Source organism: Mustela nigripes, chromosome 1 (genome assembly GCF_022355385.1).
Source record: "Mustela nigripes isolate SB6536 chromosome 1, MUSNIG.SB6536, whole genome shotgun sequence".
In the NCBI taxonomy this organism is placed as follows: Eukaryota; Metazoa; Chordata; class Mammalia; order Carnivora; family Mustelidae; genus Mustela; species Mustela nigripes.
The window spans coordinates 151,798,636-151,813,059 of record NC_081557.1 but is presented as its reverse complement, the minus strand read 5'-3'; positions in this window follow the sequence as shown (position 1 = coordinate 151,813,059).

The window sequence follows — 14,424 nt, the reverse complement described above, 5'->3', positions numbered from 1 at the left end:
AACAAAATCAAAAGACAACTGACAGAATGGGAGAAGATATTTTCAAACGACATATCAGATAAAGGACTAGTGTCCAAAATCTATAAACAACTTAGCAAACTCAACACCCAAAGAACAAATAATCCAATCAAGAAATGGGCAGAGGACATGAACAGACATTTCTGCAAAGAAGACATCCAGATGGCCAACAGACACATGAAAAAGTGCTCCATATCACTCAGCATCAGGGAAATACAAATCAAAACCACAATGAGATATCACCTCACACCAGTCAGAATGGCTAAAATCAACAAGTCAGGAAATCACTGGCAAATTCTAAAGCCAATCCCACATTTTAGGAATTTCTTGTGGTAGCACCCATACTTCCATGTACCAAAATCTGTACTAGTTTTTTATTGCTGCCTAACAAGGTGCCAAAAATACCTCTGCTTATAGAGGGCGCATTTGGCTAGGTTAGCCTCATCCAAATAATCTCTTTACCTTAAGGTCAACTGATTAGTAACCTTAATTTTATTTGCCAAATCCTTTTTGCCACATAATGAGACATAATCATGGCAGTGATTTATTATCTTATTTATACATTCTCCTCACACTCAAAGAAGGGGGGATTATATAGGCAATGAGGATCATTAGAAGTAATCTTAAAATTCTGCCTACCATACACTTTAATCTGTAGTAAAAGAAAATAAATCAGTAGCTTCATGGGCCAGGGGTAAGGTGGAAGGAAGGGATTATAAAGAGTCTCCCTGATATGAGGAAGAGTCTTAAGGAAATTTTGATGGATACTTTTTACTATCTTAATTGTGTTGTTGGTTTCATAGGTATACATATACGTCAGAACTTATCAAAATGTGCATTTTAAATATATATAGTTTAATGCATGTCAATTATACCTTAGAAAAGTTGTTAGAGATAAAGTAATTAACACATTTCAAATCCTGTAAATTGCTAAGTTAAAATTTTGGCTTTAAAAAGGACATCCTAAAATGAAACACAAACCCCAATTTACTGTGAAAACCAACACACTGATTAAAAGTTAGGATCTGGGCTCAGAGAGCTGCATCAGTTTAGTAACTAAGCAAGTTATCTAAAAACGCTTAATTAGGATTGTTATTCTATTTGCAAGAGTTTGAAATGGAAGTCTTAGCCTAGTGGTACTCTACAACCATGACTTTGAACTCTCTGCCTTCCTGTTTTCTTAAATTTGTATAACAGTAGCTGAGGCAAATGTCAAAACTAAGACAAGTACTGTCTGTTGGCTAATTGAACAATAAGGAAAAAAGTGGAAGTTAAAAAAATTAAGTCAAGGATAGCAACAGAAGTATAGATAGACATAGAGAGAATCTTCCAAATCAGATTATTTTAAGTTAAGTCAAACTGTTCAGAAACCGGCATGAAGGGACTTGAGTAGGGGTTCTCTGTTTGGGCAGACCATTACAGTTGGCAACTGATGTAATATTAAACTTATAGTTTTCAGCTGTGGGGGGAAAAAAAATAAATAATAAATATATATATATATATATATATATATATATATATATATATATATATATATATCTCCCAGCAAGGGAAAAAAAGCAAAACTGAACTGTTGGGACTACAACAAAATAAAAAACTTTTGCACAAAGGAAACCATCAACAAAACAAAAAGGAAACCTACAGAATAGGAGAAGCTATTTGTAAATCATACATTAGATAAGGGGTTAATATCCAAAATATGTAAAGATCTTACACAACACAAAGAACCCAATTTTAAAATGGGCAGAGAAACTGAATAGACAGTTTTCCAAAGAAAACGTCTGGATGGTCAACAGACGCGTGAAAAGATGTTTCACATCACTAATCATCAAAATGCAAATTTAAACCACAATGAGATATTACTGCATACCGGTCAAAATAGCCAGTATTAAGAAGACAATAACAAGTTTTAGCAAGAGGTGGAGGAATCCTTAGGCACTGTTGGTGGAAATGTAAATTGATGCAACTGCTGTGGAAAAACAGTATGGAGGTTCCTCAAAAAATTAAAATAAATTACCATGTGATAGAATTCTACTGTTGGGTATTTACCCAAAGAAAATGAAAACAGTAATTCAAAAGATAATATGCACCTCTATGTTTATTGCAGCATTATTTACAATAATCAAGATACAGAAGCAATTCAAGTATCCATCCATAGACTAATGGATAAAGAAGCTGTGGTATATTTAAACACACACACACACACACACACACACACACACACACACACCAGAATATTACTCAGCCATAAAAAAGAATGAAATTTGGCCATTTGTGACAACATGGATGGACTTCGAGGTTACAGTGCTAAGTAAATCAAATCAAAGAAAGAAAAATATATGATTCCATTCATAATTGGAATTTAATGAATAAAACAAATGAACAGCAAACAAAGAGACAACAAAAGAACAGATTCTTAAATACAGAGAACAAATTGATAGTTGCCAGAAGAGAGGTTGGGGAGAAATAGGTGAAATAGATAAAGGGGATTAAGATACCATGATGACCACTGACTAATGTATAGAATTATTGTCATCATATTGTACACTTGAAACTAACATAGCACTGTATGTTAATTATACTTCAATTTAAAAAAAAGCCAAACTTTTAAAAAAGTGGTAACCATTTCTTTTGGATTCCTTATTCCATTTCCACAAGTCCACAGTTGGCATAATGGTCTCAGAACAACTGCTGGGTCACATTAACTTTTCTTCTTTTTTTCTTTTTTAAAGTAAGTTTCTTTTTTTTTTTTTAAGATTTTATTTATTTATTTGACAGAGAAAGAAAGAACAACAAGCACAAGCAGCAGGGAGCAGCAGAGGGAGAGGGGGAAGCAGGCTTCCTGCTGAGCAGGAGCCCAATGTGGGCTTGATCCCAGAACCCTGGGATCATAACCTGAGCTGAAAGCAGACACTTAACTGACTGAGCCACCAGGCACCCCATCTTTTCTTCTTATGGAAAAAAAAAAAAAAGAATACTTCAGTTTTTCTAAAAGATTTTATTTATTTATTTGACAGACAGAGATCACAAGTAGGCAGAGAGGCAGACAGAGAGAGAAAGGAGGAAGCAGGCTCCCCGCTGAGCAGAGCCTGATGCGGAGCTCAATCCCAGGACCCTAGGATCATGACCCAAGCCAAAGGCAGAGGCTTTAACCCACTGAGCCACCCAGGTGCCCCAGTTTTTTCTTTTCATAGGCATATATTTTATCATCTCCAGACTTATATCTCAGATATTGAGAACTAATAGAAAGTAATGATTAATACTTTGAAGTCCAAGTCAAACTCTCGCCTGTCACTTACTGTGTGACTATAGAGAAGTAATCTACTTTCTCTAATATTCAGTTTTTCATCTATAAACTTGTGTTACAATACCTAACACTTATTGAGCCTTATAACAGGACACACCCTATACACAACAACTCTAGCCATTTATCTCATGTAGTCCTTAATGACCATGCATGGTAACACTGTATTATATTCATAATAGGGATTTAAAAAGTGGGTCCTATTGTGGCACAACCAACAAGTGATAGAGCCAAGATTTGAACCCCATATTCTGACCTTCGAACCTGACTCTTAGCCACTGCACTAAATTAAACTAAATTTCATGATGATATTATGGAAGTAATATATGAAAAACTGCTCAGTGTCCAACACACATACATAAATCCTAAGAGGAGCTATTACAAAGTTCACAATTCTTTATCAAGTCTGAGTCCTTTACTTGTCATGGCTCAAAGGATTTGGGCAGGGTGACAAAGTATTATTGGCAAAGTGATTCCCTTAAATTTTTTTAAAAAGATTTTATTTATTTATTTGACAGAGAGAGAGAGATCACAAGTAGGCAGAGAGGCAGGCAGAGAGAGAGGGAGGAAGCAGGTTCCCCACTGAGCAGGTAGGCCAATGCGGGAGCTTGATCCCAGGACCCTGAGACCATGACCTGAGCTAAAGACAGAGGCTTAATCCACTGAGCCACCCAGGTGCCCCAAGTGATTCCCTTTAAATAAGACCTCAAAACTATGGCACTTATTTTGTTCAATACTATAAGTTAATTAGTAATATTTAATGAAAACAAAAGTCTAATGGCTCTCATTCTTTCTCTCCTACTTCGTGCTGAGTCTCAACAGGCTCACTTGCTTCCCAGTCTCTGGGTCCTTTTTCCAAATCTCTCACACCGATTCCATAATGATCTGGTTTTTTAAAATTTAAACTCAATTTAGTTAACATATACTCTTTTGGGGTGCCTGGGTGGCTCAGTCCTCAAGCATCTGCAAGGTCATGATCCTAGGGTCCTCGGATTGAGCCCCATGTCGGGCTCCCTGCTCAGCAAGGGGCCTGCTTCTCCCTCTCCCACTCCCCCATTTGTGCTCCCTCTCTTGTGGTCTCTCTCTCTCTCTCTGTCAAAAAATTAATAAAATCTTAAAAAAATAAAAGAACTATATATATATATATAGTATATATATATATATACTATATATATATATATATAATATATATATATATATATATATACACACACACACACACACATACACACATTCTATTATTAGTTATTAGTTTCAGGGGTAGAATCCAGTGATTCATCAGTTGCATATAACATTCAGTGCTCATTATATCACGTTCTCTCCTTAATACCGTTACCCCATCCCCCCACCCACCTCCCCTCCAGCAACCCTCATTTTGTTTCCTAGAGTTAAGAGTCTCTTATGGTTTGTCTCCCTCTCTGTTTTCATCTTACATAATGATCTTTCTAAATGCTAACCTAATCATGCTGCTGCCTTGATTCAAACTTATCAGTGGCTCTTTAATTTGGCTTAGAACTTCTCAAACTATCTCACCTTACCTTGGGCCACTACCCTTTGAGAACCCTTGAGACCCTGGAGTACAACCCATGTTGGGAAGATGACAGAAAACCAAGGCCAGAGATGTGGTTGGTATTGGGTTGCTAGAAGTGAATACTCAGGACATTCAGTGTAATTTAATAACTTTTCTAGCTTCCTGTATTGACTTTATGAAGATTATCCAAACGTCCTCTTTTCAGTTCTCTCAATAATTGCAAAAAGCTGGCAACTTGCACTAGTTTTCCACCACAGTAATTGGTGATTAAATCTTTTAAATGGCAACACTAGACGAAAATCACCTTTCTATAAATAAAGATCTATATATGTTCTTTACTGCAGGCTTGGCTGACAGAAGACCAAAAGAGAGAACTTGGAATTAAAATATGTATTTTTTATATGTAGGAAAAGACTGCTCTTTGGCCAAAGCCCCAAATCATGAATAAGCAACCATCGCTAATTAGTGATAACAAATTGTACACATGCTCTGAAAATCAGCCAATCAGCAATAGCTTCACTCCAGTAATTACGCTTCTGAAAGTTACCAACACAATGATAACCCAAGCTTCACAAAGTCGGCCAGTGACAAACCCGTACTTCTGGACAACAGCCAGTCTGCCTCATTTCAGTGACCACACTAGCACATCTGCAAGTCCACCAATGCCTAAAAGCCAGCCTTCCCATAACATTGAATAATACTATGCTTTACAAGTACAAATCTTCCTTGTAAGCGGGGAGTTTATATTTTTTATGTCAGATATTGAGTTCAGCTTATTGTTGTTCACAAGTCTGCTGCACTTTAAACAGTTTGGCTCCTATTTACAGTTAGTTATGGATTCCAACTGCTGAGTGGCAAATATATTATCATGACTGTGACTTATCAAATTCAATTTTTTGATTCTTGCTGTGGTTGCTCTTTGAGTATATTTGAACTCCAAAATGCTGAAACATAAGTGTAAATTTTGTGATAAGTTTTGTGAACAGGGAGTATTTATTAAATGAGGAAAAAGTCCTTTGGAAACTCTCTGTACAGTTTCCTATTGTGGATTTAATCTTAAAAAATGGTGAAAATTCTGATATAAACTAGTATATAATAATAACAACCTGTGCCAAAATTATGAAACATTCAACTGAGGAAAATAAAATAATCACAGTAGAAGTTGTAATGGCTTTCCACACTGGATATCATCACTAATCTTCAGTTCAAATGACTGGATGTCCTGCTACTGGAAAGAATATCCCAATGGAAAAGTCAACAAATGATGTTGGAAAAACCAGACAGCAACATGCAGCATAATGAAACTGGACCACTTTCTTACATCATACACAAAATTAAATTCAAAATGGATGAAAGACCTAAATGTGAGACAGGAAACCATCAAAATCCTAGAGGAGAACACAAGCAACAACTCTTTGACATCAGTCATAACAACTTCTTACTAGATACATTTCCAGAGGCAAAGGAAACTTTCAAAGGCAAACATGTACTATTGGGACTTCATTAAAATAAAAAGCACAGTAAAGGAAACAATCAACAAAACTAAAAGGCAGCCTCTGGAATGGGAAAAGACATTTGCAAATGACGTATCTGATAAAGGGTTAGTATCCAAAATCTATAAAGAATTTAACAAACTCAACACCCAAAAAAACAAATAATCCAGACAAGAAATGGGCTGAAGACATAAACAGACATTTATCCAAAGAAGACATACATATGGACAATAGATGTATGAAAAAATGCTCCGCATCATTAAGCATCAGGGAAACACACATCAAAACCACAATGAGATACCACCCCACACCAGTCAGAATGGCTAAAATCAACAAGTCAGGAAATGACAGATGTTGGTGAGGATGTGGAGAAAGGGGAACATTCTTACACTTTTGGTGGGAGTGCAAACTGGTACAGCCACTCTGGAAAACAGTATATAGGTTCCTGAAAAAGTTAAAAATAGAACTACCTTATGTAGTTTTCAGCAATTACTTAAAGAACCACCTTTCAGCAATTGCTCTACCAGGTATTTATCCAAAGAATAAAAAAATATTTATTCAAAGGGGCACATGCACCCTGATGTTTATAGAAACATTATCAATAATAGCAACATTATATAAAGAGCCTAAATGTCTATTGATTAATGAGTGGATTAAAAAAAGTTGTGGAGATATATATATATAGATATAGATATAGATATAGATATATATGAATATTACTCAGCCATCAAAAAGGATGAAATTTGCCACTTGCAGTGACATGGATGGAACTAGAAGTTATTATGTTAAATGAAACAAGTCAGTCAGAGAAAGACAGATACCAAAAGATTTCAGTCATATGTGGAATTTAAGAAATAGAAGAGGGGGGAGGGAGGAGTCAAGATGGCGGAGAAGTAGCAGGCCGAGACTACTTCAGCTAGCCGGAGATCAGCTAGATAGCTTATCTAAAGATTGCAAACACCTGAAAATCCATCTGCAGATCGATGAGAAGAACAGCAATTCTGGAAACAGAAAACAACCACTTTCTGAAAGGTAGGACCGGCGGAGAAGTGAATCCAAAGCGACGGGAAGATAGACCCCGGGGGGAGGGGCCGGCTCCCGGCAAGCGGCGGAGCAACCGCGCACAAAATCAGGACTTTTAAAAGTCTGTTCCGCTGAGGGACATCGCTCCAGAGGCTACCCGGGGCAAAGCCCACACGGGGTCAGCGTGGCCTCAGGTCCCGCAGGGTCACAGAAGGATCGGGGGTGTCTGAGTGTCGCAGAGCTTGCGGGTATTGGAACGGGAAAGCCGGCTACAGAGACAGAGCCGACAGTAAGCTCGTAGATCGGGGTGACCTTGAACCGGTCGCAGGCTCGGTGAGCTCGGAGCGCGGCCAGAGGTCAGGCAGATGGGAGTAACTGGGCGCTGTTCTCTGAGCGCGCACTGAGGAGTGCGGCCCTGGGCTCTCGGCTCCTCCTGGCCGGAGACCAGGAGGCCGCCATTTGTATTCCCGTCCTCCGGAACTCTACAGAAAGCGCTTAGGGAACAAAAGCTCCTGAAAGCAAACCCAAGCGGATTACTCACCCCGGCCCCGGGTAAGGGCGGTGCAATTCCGCCTGGGGCAAAGACACTTGAGAATCACTACAACAGGCCCCTCCCCCAGAAGATCAACAAGAAATCCAGCCGAGACCAAGTTCACCTACCAAAGAGTGCGGTTTCAATACCAAGGAGAGCAGCAGAATTCTAGAGGAGGAGAAAGCAAAGCACGGAGCTCATGGCTTTTGCCCTGTGATTTTTTTTTTTAGTCTTGCGGTTAACTTAATTTTTTTCTTTTTCATTTTTTGTTTTTTTTTCTCGCCTTCGGGTAAAATTTTTTTTAACTGTTACCTTTTTCTTTTTTAACGATTTTTTATTAGTTTATCTAATACATATATTTTTTCTTTTTTATATTTTTCTTAGGTGTTTTCTTTTTTTTAAAATTCTTTTCTTTTTTTTTCTTTCTTTTTTCTTTTTTTTTTCTTTTTTTTCTTTCTTCCTTTTTGAACCTCTTTTTATCCCCTTTATCCCCCCTCACGATTTGGGATCTCTTCTAATTTGGTTAAAGCATATTTTCCTGGGGTTGTTGCCACCCTTTTAGTATTTTACTTGCCCCCTCATATACTCTTCTCTGGACAAAATGACAAGACGGAAAAATTCAACACAAAAAAAAGAACAAGAGGCAGTACCGAAGGCTAGGGACCTAATCAATACAGACATTGGTAATATGTCAGATCTAGAGTTCAGAATGACAATTCTCAAGGTTCTAGCCGGGCTCGAAAAAGGCATGGAAGATATTAGAGAAACCCTCTCGAGAGATATAAAAGCCCTTTCTGGAGAAATAAAAGAACTAAAATCTAACCAAGTTGAAATCAAAAAAGCTATTAATGAGGTGCAGTCAAAAATGGAGGCTCTCACTGCTAGGATAAATGAGGCAGAAGAAAGAATTAGTGATATAGAAGACCAAATGACAGAGAATAAAGAAGCTGAGCAAAAGAGGGACAAACAGATACTGGACCACGAGGGGAGAATTCGAAAGATAAGTGACACCATAAGACGAAACAACATTAGAATAATTGGGATTCCAGAAGAAGAAGAAAGAGAGAGGGGAGCAGAAGGTATACTAGAGAGAATTATTGGGGAGAATTTCCCCAATATGGCAAAGGGAACGAGAATCAAAATTCAAGAGGTTCAGAGAACACCCCTCAAAATCAATAAGAATAGGCCCACACCCCGTCACCTAATAGTAAAATTTACAAGTCTCAGTGACAAAGAGAAAATCCTGAAAGCAGCCCGGGAAAAGAAGTCTGTAACATACAATGGTAAAAATATTAGATTGGCAGCTGACTTATCCACAGAGACCTGGCAGGCCAGAAAGAGCTGGCATGATATTTTCAGAGCACTAAATGAGAAAAACATGCAGCCCAGAATACTATATCCAGCTAGGCTATCATTGAAAATAGGAGAGATTAAAAGCTTTCAGGACAAACAACAACTGAAAGAATTTGCAAACACCAAACCAGCTCTACAGGAAATCTTGAAAGGGGTCCTCTAAGCAAAGAGAGAGCCTACAAGTGGTAGATCAGAAAGGAACAGAGACCATATACAGTAACAGTCACCTTACAGGCAAAACAATGGCACTAAATTCAAATCTCTCAATAGTTACCCTGAATGTTAATGGGCTAAATGCCCCTGTCAAAAGACACAGGGTATCAGAATGGATAAAAAAACAAAACCCATCTATCTGTTGCCTCCAAGAAACTCATTTTAAGCCCGAAGACACCTCCAGATTTAAAGTGAGGGGGTGGAAAAGAATTTACCATGCTAATGGACATCAGAAGAAAGCAGGAGTGGCAATCCTTATATCAGATCAATTAGATTTTAAGCCAAAGACTATAATAAGAGATGAGGAAGGACACTATATCACACTCAAAGGGTCTGTCCAACAAGAAGATTTAACAATTTTAAATATCTATGCCCCCAACGTGGGAGCAGCCAACTATATAAACCAATTAATAACAAAATCAAAGAAACACATCAACAATAATACAATAATAGTAGGGGACTTTAACAATCCCCTCACTGAAATGGACAGATCATCCAAGCAAAAGATCAGCAAGGAAATAAAGGCCTTAAATGACACACTGGACCAGATGGACATCACAGATATATTCAGAACATTTCATCCCAAAGCAACAGAATACACATTCTTCTCTAGTGCACATGGAACATTCTCCAGAATAGATCACATCCTGGGTCCTAAATCAGGACTCAACCGGTATCAAAAGATTGGGATCATTCCCTGCATATTTTCAGACCACAATGCTCTAAAGCTAGAACTCAACCACAAAAGGAAGTTTGGAAAGAACCCAAATACATGGAGACTAAACAGTATCCTTCTAAAGAATGAATGGGTCAACCGGGAAATTAAAGAAGAATTGAAAAAAATCATGGAAACAAATGATAATGAAAATACAACGGTTCAAAATCTGTGGGACACAACAAAGGCAGTCCTGAGAGGAAAATATATAGCGGTACAAGCCTTTCTCAAGAAACAAGAAAGGTCTCAGGTACACAACCTAACCCTACACCTAAAGGAGCTGGAGAAAGAACAAGAAAGAAACCCTAAGCCTAGCAGGAGAAGAGAAATCATAAAGATCAGAGCAGAAATCAATGAAATAGAAACCAAAAAAACAATAGAACAAATCAACGAAAGTAGGAGCTGGTTCTTTGAAAGAATTAATAAAATTGATAAACCCCTGGCCAGACTTATCAAAAAGAAAAGAGAAAGGACCCAAATAAATAAAATCATGAATGAAAGAGGAGAGATCACAACTAACACCAAAGAAATACAAACTATTATAAGAACATACTATGAGCAACTCTACGGCAATAAATTTGACAATCTGGAAGAAATGGATGCATTCCTAGAAACATATAAACTACCACAACTGAACCAGGAAGAAATAGAAAGCCTGAACAGACCCATAACCAGTAAGGAGATTGAAACAGTCATTAAAAATCTCCAAACAAACAAAAGCCCAGGGCCAGACGGCTTCCCGGGGGAATTCTACTAAACATTTAAAGAGGAACTAATTCCTATCCTCCTGAAACTGTTCCAAAAAATAGAAATGGAAGGAAAACTTCCAAACTCATTTTATGAGGCCAGCATCACCTTGATCCCAAAACCAGACAAGTATCCCACCAAAAAAGAGAGCTATAGACCAATATCCTTGATGAACACAGATGCGAAAATACTCAACAAAATACTAGCCAATAGGATTCAACAGTACATTAAAAAGATTATTCACCACGACCAAGTGGGATTTATTCCAGGGCTGCAAGGTTGGTTCAACATCCGCAAATCAGTCAATGTGATACAACACATCAATAAAAGTAAGAACAAGAACCATATGATACTCTCAATAGATGCTGAAAAAGCATTTGACAAAGTACAGCATCCCTTCCTGACCAAAACTCTTCAAAGTGTAGGGATAGAGGGCACATACCTCAATATCATCAAAGCCATCTATGAAAAACCCACCGCAAATATCATTCTCAATGGAGAAAAACTGAAAGCTTTTCCACTAAGATCAGGAACACGGCAGGGATGTCCATTATCACCACTGCTATTCAACATAGTCCTAGAGGTCCTAGCCTCAGCAATCAGACAACAAAAGGAATTTAAAGGCATCCAAATTGGCAAAGAAGAAGTCAAATTATCACTCTTCGCAGATGATATGATACTATATGTGGAAAACCCAAAAGACTCCACTCCAAAACTGCTAGAACTTATACAGGAATTCAGTAAAGTGTCAGGATATAAAATCAATGCACAGAAATCAGTTGCATTTCTCTACACCAACAGCAAGACAGAAGAAAGGGAAATTAAGGAGTCAATCCCATTTACAATTGCACCCAAAACCATAAGATACCTAGGAATAAACCTAACCAAAGAGACACAGAATCTATACTCAGAAAACTATAAAGTACTCATGAAAGAAATTGAGGAAGACACAAAGAAATGGAAAAATGTTCCATGTTCCTGGATTGGAAGAATAAATATTGTGAAAATGTCTATGCTACCTAAAGCAATCTACACATTTAATGCAATTCCTATCAAAGTACCATCCATCTTTTTCAAAGAAATGGAACAAATAATTCTAAAATTTATATGGAACCAGAAAAGACCTCGAATAGCTAAAAGGATATTGAAAAAGAAAGCCAACGTTGGTGGCATCACAATTCTGGACTTCAAGCTCTATTACAAAGCTGTCATCCTCAAGACAGCATGGTACTGGCACAAAAACAGACCCATAGATCAATGGAACAGAATAGAGAGCCCAGAAATAGACTCTCAACTCTATGGTCAACTAATCTTAGACAAAGCAGGAAAGAATGTCCAATGGAAAAAAGACAGCCTCTTAAATAAATGGTGCTGGGAAAATTGGACAGCCACATGCAGAAAAATGAAATTGGACCATTTCCTTACACCACACACAAAAATAGACTCAAAATGGATGAAGGACCTCAATGTGCGAAAGGAATCCATCAAAATCCTTGAGGAGAACACAGGCAGCAACCTCTTTGACCTCAGCCGCAGCAACATCTTCCTAGGAACAACGCCAAAGGCAAGGGAAGCAAGGGCAAAAATGAACTATTGGGATTTCATCAAGATCAAAAGCTTTTGCACAGCAAAGGAAACAGTTCACAAAATCAAAAGACAACTGACAGAATGGGAGAAGATATTTTCAAACGACATATCAGATAAAGGACTAGTGTCCAGAATCTATAAAGAACTTAGCAAACTCAACACCCAAAGAACAAATAATCCAATCAAGAAATGGGCAGAGGACATGAGCAGACATTTCTGCAAAGAAGACATCCGAATGGCCAACAGACACATGAAAAAGTGCTCCATATCACTCGGCATCAGGGAAATACAAATCAAAACCACAATGCGATATCACCTCACACCAGTCAGAATGGCTAAAATCAACAAGTCAGGAAATGACAGATGCTGGCGAGGATGCGGAGAAAGGGGAACCCTCCTACACTGTTGGTGGGAATGCAAGCTGGTGCAGCCACTCTGGAAAACAGCATGGAGGTTCCTCAAAATGTTGAAAATAGAACTGCCCTATGACCCAGCAATTGCACTATTGGGCATTTACCCTAAAGATAAAAACGTAGTGATCCAAAGGGGCACGTGTACTCTAATGTTTATAGCAGCAATGTCCACAATAGCCAAACTATGGAAAGAACCTAGATGTCCATCAACAGATGAATGGATCAAGAAGATGTGGTATATATACACAATGGAATACTATGCAGCCATCAAAAGAAATGAAATCTTGCCATTTGCGACAACATGGATGGAACTAGAGCGTATCATGCTTAGCGAAATAAGTCAAGCAGAGGAAGACAACTATCATATGATCTCCCTGATATGAGGAAGTGGTGATGCAACATGGGGGCTTAAGTGGGTACGAGAAGAATAAATGAAAGAAGACGGGATTGGGAGGGAGACAAACCATAAGTGACTCACAAAACAAACTGAGGGTTGCTGGGGGGAGGGGGTTTGGAAGAAGGGGGTGGTATTATGGACATTGGGGAGGGTATGTGTTTTGGTGAGTGCTGTGAAGTGTGTAAACCTGGTGATTCACAGACCTGTCCCCCTTGGGGATAAAAATATATGTTTATAAAAAATAAAAAATTATATTTAAAAAAAAAAGAAATAGAAGAGGGGAACTGGGTGGCTCAGTTGGTTAAGCATATGCCTTCAGCTCAGGTCATGATCCCAGGGTCCTGGATTTGAACCCCGCATTGGTGATCAAAGAGCCTGCTTCTACCTCTGCTGCTCCCTCCTGCTTGTGCTTGCTCTTGCTCTCTCTCTCTGTCAAATAAATAAAGTCTTGGGGCACCTGGGTGGCTCAGTGGGTTAAAGCTTCTGCCTTCAGCTCAGGTCATGATCCCAGGGTCCTGGGATCGAGCCCCACATCAGGCTCTCTGCTTGGCAGGGAGCCTGCTTCCTCCTCTCTCTCTGCCTGCCTCTCTGCCTACTTGTGATCTCTGTCTGTCAAATAAATAAAATCTTTTTTATAAATAAATAAATAACGTCTTTTAAAAAATAAAAATAAATAAGAGAACAAATGAACATAGGGGCATGTTTCATAATATGAAAAACATGTTCCTTTTGCTTGTATAATACTTGTCTCATGAAAAAGTATTACTTATAAAGCTATTGTTAGTAAAATCTCTTCTAGATGAGATTTCATAGGGGCTCTATTACAGAGGTGAGACTTAATGAGAAAAATTACACTGCTTTTGGTGATAATACAAATACAAATTTGGGTGGATATGTGCATGAAAATGCAGACAGTATTTATTCAAAGTTGAAGCAAACATAAAGGGAAGGTGTTGGGTGTCCTGTTACATTCTACATAATGTAGCTCAAACAGCATCTAATGTTCTTTCTACTGACATTGAAGTCATTGCTATGAAATTATTCTCCAATTTCAGCATTTATGCTTTTCAAACTGAGCAGTTAAAAGATTTTTGTGAG